Here is a 7,168-nt window from a genome sequence, read left to right as displayed (position 1 = left end):
TCTGGCCAATTTCATTATACTTAGCTCAGTTATCCAGTTCACCCGAAATCGCTGTCAAAATCTAAACAAACTGCATTGCCATGAAATATGCGTGACATTTCATATGTGTCTCATGGCAAAGTAATACTCAGTTCACGCCGTGAGCGAATGAAATGCCCGAGTTCGCACGTAACGTTCCCGAAGGTATGGAATTTTGAAGCGAAACGTCTTCGCGGAGAATGTAAGTAAAACTTCTTTATATTTTTGTGTGTGAATTCTGTGACATAAAGCTCAACAGGGCACCTGGTTATAGCGGCATTGTGGGAAACTGCGAGAAAGATCTGCTGGCCAGATAAGCGACCTGTGAGGTAGTGCCTCGCAAAAGGAGAGGATTGGAATCCACTTGACCACCTGCGCTCTACTCCTGGAACGATGGGCTTCGCGTCAACTCAGCTAGCGCTGGGCAAGTACACAAACTACTTGTAAGATCGTGAAATTCTTTTGGCCACGTGTGGATTGCCGGGGCTCGAGAGATCTTCTGAGGTTGACAAAATATCAGCTCTCGAATCTCGTGGGTGTCCTCACAGGACACTATCAGCGAGTTATGCATGCCGTTAGTCTTGGAACTGCTTCGATTCCTTTTTGCGTCAGCTGTATGGAGGATGAGTTGGAATCATCTCAGCAACTTGAGGAGTAAGATTGAGGTTTCGTGGTTCCAAACCGTAACTCAATCATCGTTCGTAATCCGCAAATACTCAACCCTCTTCTTTCCCCTTCACCCTTTCCTATCTCTCCTTTCGTTGTTGTTGTTGTTGTAGCAGCATAAACATTCCCCATACTTACATACGGGGAATGCTGCTGGAGTGGCAATCCTTGGCCGGATATAAATCCGGGTCGTTTCGGTAACGTAGAACCGACTGCCGTGGAAACGATCTCTCCTCTTTCTTCCTATCGGCTTCCTTCACCTTATTTCCCTTGCAATGGTCACATAAGATGATTTAGATATCTTCGTCTAAGTGTGCCCACTCTCTGGGCAACTATTTTAACCTAACCTATGTGTGCGTTAGTTTGTTTAAAAATCTCTTTTCTTACCAAGAGTGTATAATTACTTTTGGGGTGATGCGCATACGAGTATACATAAGTAAATTTGACGTTTCTTCTCATTTGGGAATTTATGTGGCTAACATTTGAAGGCAATCCAAATGCACGTTGCTGGTGAAATTTTAAGACCTTAAGTGCTAAATAATATCAAAAGTGGCCATCACGTCTTTTCTTGACTTAATATTACTGTCAATTGTCCATTGGGGTCATGTGATTGAACTGCACTGGGAGTACTGCTTGCGTGCGTAAGCCAAGGTTCTGGTCTGTGATGTTTAATCAGCTAAGATTGATGCCTTCCCTTGGAAGCTAACATTCGACTTATCATTAGGCAGGAAAAGAAAATGTAGTTCAAAAATTGAACAAACGGCGTGACTTTCATAAGTTTATACTAGTAGACTTGCAAGATATCCCGTAACTATGAACAACACAGCTCTTAAGCTAAGCAGATAAAAAATTATGTGCTTTGAGAGGCACCATGAAATATGTTTAGCTGAAGTGCCGCTGAAGTTTAGTAGGTATACCACCTTGATCAAAAAGTTCCCGGAATATATACCGAAAACTCAAAACACAAGTTTATTACTCGAAAGTGATATTAGCGCCTTCAAAGTACTTCCCATCAGCTGCAACGCACTTATGCCAGCGCTTGATCTGGTTCTCGAAATATTTCCCGTACTCTTTTTTCAGTATAGCCGTCTTTGATTTTTCCATTACTTCTTTTCAGTTGTGAAAATGCGTTCCACGTGGAGCTATATCAGGTAAACTCGATGACTGTTGGATGGTACTTCCTTCGTTCTTGGACAAATATTTACGGATAAAGATGCCATTGTGCGACGGTGCGTTATCATGATGCAAAACCCAAGGGTTGCTTTACCACAAATCCTTTCTTTTTTGGCGAATTGTTTTACCTAAATATGGCATACCGTGCAAATAATAGTCTCTCTTAACTGTCTGACATTCTGATTTTCTTGTAAAAGTTCGTGGTGTACTTTATCGTTGTTATCCATTAGAAATGTGAGCATCGCTTTCTTTCTTGACCGAAAAGGGCGTCTACTACGTTTCGTTTCTAGCAATGGTGCGTTTGATGGATGTTTAGTCGGATTTAGCCTTGTGAATCATGCTTTTGGCGTTATCAATGCGGTCCTTTTTTTGCATGGCATTCAGGGGCAACCAACTTTGGGGCTAACTTTGGCGCAAACCCAAATCATTAACTATAAAATCCTGAATGGATCTATAAACAAGTTCCTCTGCCGGCTCTTTGATGGCTAACATGCGGTTATTGATCAATTTTTCTTTTTTTTCACTTTATTGATGTTTTCACTAGGTTGCCATTTCGAATGTCGACGGCCTCCCAATAAGTTCTTCATCCTCGACGGATTCACGATTTCTTCTGAAGCGTTCATGCTACTCGTAAATGACTGCCTTCTTTCGAGTATCATTACCGAAACAGTTTCTGAATATTTATAAGTTTTTCGTACTATTAAATCTATTTTTACGCAAGACTTTAATACAAACTCAGTATTGAAAATTCAAATCCATTTTTAAAATTGTAAAAAATCGAAAATACGTGCAGAGGTAAATTTCCTCAAGACAGCGTAACTTTTACAAATGTCAAGCTATGGCGATAAAATTTTCCTAAATTTGTTAATCACGTATGTAGTAACCTAACTCCGTCACCAGACGGTAGTCCCGGGAACTTTTTGATCAAGGGGTACGTACATATGTATGTGTGCAGCTGAGAGTATTGTAGTTTTCAGAAAATTTCGGCAGATCTCAATACACGCTTTTGCGTGATGAATGTCTTATTTGTACATATGTACAACAACTATTTGTTCGATTTTCGTATGCACGCAGACTTCGAGTTGCTTGTTATGCACCATCAGCATTGCATTATATCCGCAACGCTTTGTGGCAAGTTATGAGCATACACACGACTCTTTTGTACTCTCGTTAGGTAGGCGTTCTGGCATCAAGCAACTTCATTTCTATTCAATTGTACCTTCTGGTGTCTTTTCAGTTTGCATTGTTTGTTCATATGTATGTAGAGGCGTTGATGGCGTGAATGCGCCACAAATGGTTCCGCAACCAATTTGCGCATTATTGAGTGATGCTGTAGGCCATGTTCAAATATGTAGTGAGGCGGAAATGCTGAGGCTCCTTCACTGTTTGCAAAGAAGCGGGTGTTTATTCTTGAGTGTAGTGAATATTTAATATATAATTTGCAGTCAGAAAAATTTGGAGTCAGAAAAATCAGAAAAAATTTTAATGAGCACAAAATTAATCAACTTGTCAGAAGATTTATGCCAATCATATTTGACACTTGTGGGCTAGACAGCTGCGGTATACAAAGCGACAGGCAATGGAGCATATAAAGATCAAAACTAAGATTTCCATCACTCAAAATAATTTTTTTTATTTATCAAAAAAATGAGTGATTATAATTTGAGCTACTTCAAATTTTCAAACAGTGTATCGGAAAATTTAAAAAAATACTGATACAAAAATTGGATGTTTTGATGAAAATTTGTCGAATTTTTGTACAATATATCTTCACCAAAGCTTGAACAATGGATTATTATGGTATTTGTTATAGAAAGAACAATATTAAAAAATAAATAAAAATCTTGAAATTAAAAAAAAGTCATCAAAATTTGTTAAAATGTGTTGTCTTTGTAATAATTTCGGGTGGTGCAGGTGATGTGAAGCAGTTTCTGCTTATTTGTTTTGATAGAACGAAAATCTCCTAAGTTTCAAGGGCCGATGTTAAATTTGAACCACACCTAAAAGTTAAGTTTTTTCCTGCATTTTATTTGACATTTTTCAATTTCATACTAGCTCAATTTGAATAATGGAAAAATGCACAATCGAGCAACGTGTTAAAGTTATTCAGGCTTATTATGAAAACGGGCGTTCAAATCAAAATACATATCGCGCACTTCGTGATTTTTTCGGTCAATCTAATCGTCCAAATGTGCGTACAATCGGAAAAATTGTGCAAGAGTTTGAGCAAACCGTGTCTGTAGGAGATGTGAAAACACCAGTGCATGCTCGTATAGCTCATACTGGAGAATATATTGCTGCTGTTCGCAATAGTGTGGTTGAAGAGCCGTCCACCTCAACTCGTCGTCGTGACCAACAATTGTACCTCTCACGCTCGTCGTTGATGAACATTATGCATAAAGACTTGCATTTACACCCTTACAAGGTGCAATTGACTCAAGAACTAAAGCCTCTTCACCATTTCAAGCGTCGTCAATGGTCAGAATGGTGGCAGTGAATGACCAATTTTCGAAGAAAATCATCTTCAGTGATGAGGCACATTTTCACCTCAGTGGATTTGTCAATAAGCAGATTTGCCGCGTGCGTATTTTGTTCCATGCGTAATTGAGCCATACGAATATTATCACAATAAAGAGAAATGACAATAATTTCTTAAAAGAATTGTATTTTATTCAAAATCAGCACCGGCCCTTGAAGCTTAACCACTCTTTATTTGTCCCAGTGCAGCCCTTAATGCCGTTTTTCATTTATTTCCCATGGACTTTCACGTTATTTCTATCGCTGCTCAAAGTTCAACCAAATTAAAGGAGGTTGGTTTCTGGAGGCAATCTAACAAGGAAAATGGTAGCATTTTTTTGCAGTTAACACCGTATTTTTCTGAACTTCGGACAGATATCTCTATTCGCAAACTTGGAACGTATGACAAATCTGCACCGCAGCTGTTACCTTTGTCTTCACTGATGGCTCCAAAATGCAATCAGAAGTCGAAGCAGGGGTCTTCTCTAAATCAGCCAATTTATCTACTTTCTTAAAACCGTCGAATTCTCCTACTGTTTTTCAGGCATAAGTCTTTGCGATCCTGCAGGTATACAAAATGCCTAGGTAACATGGAAGCTAGGGAGATATTAACGTTTTTTCCATGATGCAGATCCAAATGGATGAACTCCTGGAGGAGATTAAGTCTCTTCGTTGTGCAGGTTGCATTTCTCTGATCTGGGGACATAGGAAAATAGTGTGAAATGAAATTGCTGATAAGCTTGCCAGAAAGCGGTTCCACGTTATTCAATTTGCAAACTTGTAGCTCTGCTAACGCGTGATTGGGCGGTCGGCACTCAAGCAGAAAAGCTAGGCTTACCATCTATTCCCCAATGCAGAAGCCGTGGGGACCTTTCAGAGAAGGAGACTATTCAGCGTTTTCTCTATAAATTTACGGATCTGGTAGCCAGAGGATTAAGGTCACTGGATGCTCTATTCTTCGACACGTTGGGGCAGTGGGCCGACCTAAATCACTTGAATCTTCTCCGTTACATCAACAGCTCTGGCTGGTTGTAGATATCTGCCTGTTGGAGGTCTCATAATGATATCAAAATGACGCTTTAATGCTACTGGCGGAATGCCGGACTGGCACTTGAACCATTTCATGTACTTACCTACCCTGCCACTCAGATGCGGATATCTCCAAAATGAGCTGTTTAGAGGCTACTTCAGTCGTTGTAAAATGTTGAACTCGCATTTTATTTTTGTTGATCGGGAACATAAAGAAATCAGTAAGTCGATCTTTTGAGTGCTCAAAAACTCTCCTATGGGAGCCGTACCTGAAAGCTCGCATTATCTTGGTGAAGGATGATTTGTCCTCGGCGTTAGGTTTTCCTTAATTCTCTAATAACTTCTGGCAAACAAATGATTGTTTACCACTCAGAGCTGACTGCTTTAAGTTTTTTGGCGGTACAGTTGTGAAATGATCAGATTTTCCGAGAAAGCAGGCGACCATTTGCTTTGAGGTGCTTCTTCCGCGATCAACTTTTGTTGGATTAAGCTCGTCTTGGAACATCTTTGCTGTCGATCACTGTCTTTTTCAATTTCTTACGTATAGATCCAGGACTCGTCACCTGTTACAATGTCATAGACGTGATTTGAACCACTGCGATTGAATTTCTGCAACATTTCTATAGAGCAATCGACACGTGTTCTTTTTGAGGCAATTGTCAAATTATTTTTATCATACATCTTTTCCATTGCACGCGTGAGTTGATTAGAATACAACTTTTCGAGATCTCTGCTATCAAACGGCTTTAAGTTGCTAAGTGGGCATTGAGTATCAAAACCGAACTCGAAATGCGTACAAAGGCCAATAGAAGTCTTTCAAAGGCAATGCTTTGCTTTTCATTTTTAATTTGACTTAACTTTGCTTCACGCTTCACTTTGGAATACTGTCACCGTTCTTTTCAGCAGTGCGAACAAATAAAAAAACAAATGAGAACGCATCCTATTTCATCGCTCCAACTGGCACATACACTTAATTATTTGTTTGTGGCATGCAAAGAAATGGTACGCACTTGTAGAATTTTTCGTAATGCCACATTTGTCACCACTTGACTTTGTTGCCATATGCCATCTTCTAGGGTAACTGTGCGGGTATATGCGAATGTGTTGAAAGTGGAGTGTCCACGTATCTGGAACATCCATTCATGATTGAATGCTGGTATTGAGTGGCAGAGAGTTCAGGCGTATGGCTCTCAGACGTGCAATCTGCACCAAATTGATGAAGGCAGTGTGTTCATCAAACGACACGCACCAGCGATCAAGTCAATTAGCAAAACCTGGCAGTTGTGCATTCTTTTGATGAGCATCACGATTTTTACGAACTCATGCTAACACGCACACACGCGTACACATACATACGAACCGTTGCTACAACGTTTTGCCACATCGACTTGTCCACCTGCTCAGGTTGATTGCCTATAACTGTGGGGAACGCAAAAAGGTAACAAAAAAACAAAAACAAAAAAAAAGAAATAGGCCATCATATGCCATGTCCTTGACGATGCCAGTCAACAGTGGAGCATCAACAATGACATCGACATCAACAGGAACATCGACAGTGGCCACGGCATTGCCTACGGCTGCAATTTTGCTCATCGTTCGCGGCTTGGTGTATCATGAATGAGCTGCTACGTACAACAACTGGGGTACAGCCGCTCTTTGACGTGGTTTAGGGCTGGTTTTGGGCTGACATGCATTTGGTGCCACGTAGGCCGCCTGAAATATGTCAATCATGAAATTGCGTGGCCTAGGTGGCATTTTTTCAGTT

This window comes from Anastrepha ludens, chromosome 2 (assembly GCF_028408465.1).
Source record: "Anastrepha ludens isolate Willacy chromosome 2, idAnaLude1.1, whole genome shotgun sequence".
NCBI classification, from domain to species: Eukaryota; Metazoa; Arthropoda; class Insecta; order Diptera; family Tephritidae; genus Anastrepha; species Anastrepha ludens.
This window is presented reverse-complemented; position numbering follows the sequence as displayed.